This window comes from Strix aluco, chromosome 4 (genome assembly GCF_031877795.1).
Source record: "Strix aluco isolate bStrAlu1 chromosome 4, bStrAlu1.hap1, whole genome shotgun sequence".
Taxonomy (NCBI): Eukaryota; Metazoa; Chordata; class Aves; order Strigiformes; family Strigidae; genus Strix; species Strix aluco.
Genome location: NC_133934.1, coordinates 91,930,901 through 91,931,353, shown reverse-complemented (window position 1 = coordinate 91,931,353; position 453 = coordinate 91,930,901).

Genomic DNA, 453 nt, shown 5'->3' with positions numbered 1-453 from the left:
GTTAATTCCAAATAGCATTGGGCTCTGTTGAAAGATGCATCTATTGCCTTTCAATAGCTAATCCATTTAATAACCATATTCTATACGCTGCATACTCACAGCACTCAATACTATCAGGAAAAAAAAAAAAAGCTCTTGTGTACAGAAAACAGCAGTGAACTTAAACCTTACAGATATTTTTTCATTTTGGAACACAGAGAACCCAAATAATCCTCTCAACATTGTCCAGAAAGTAACACCAAGCCTGCTGCAGTTTAAGCATCACGTGAGAATTTGCTTTGTTGAGCAACAGCATAAAAGATTCAGCTCCAGGATATCAATCAAGAATGGACTCTGCATATTGACAGGTTGCTACGTTACTAAGATCGCATATATACTAAAAACATTTAGACAATATTTTCTCTTTGAGTAGTAATTCTGTCTGTGACAAGGGAAAAAAAAAAATCAGACAAA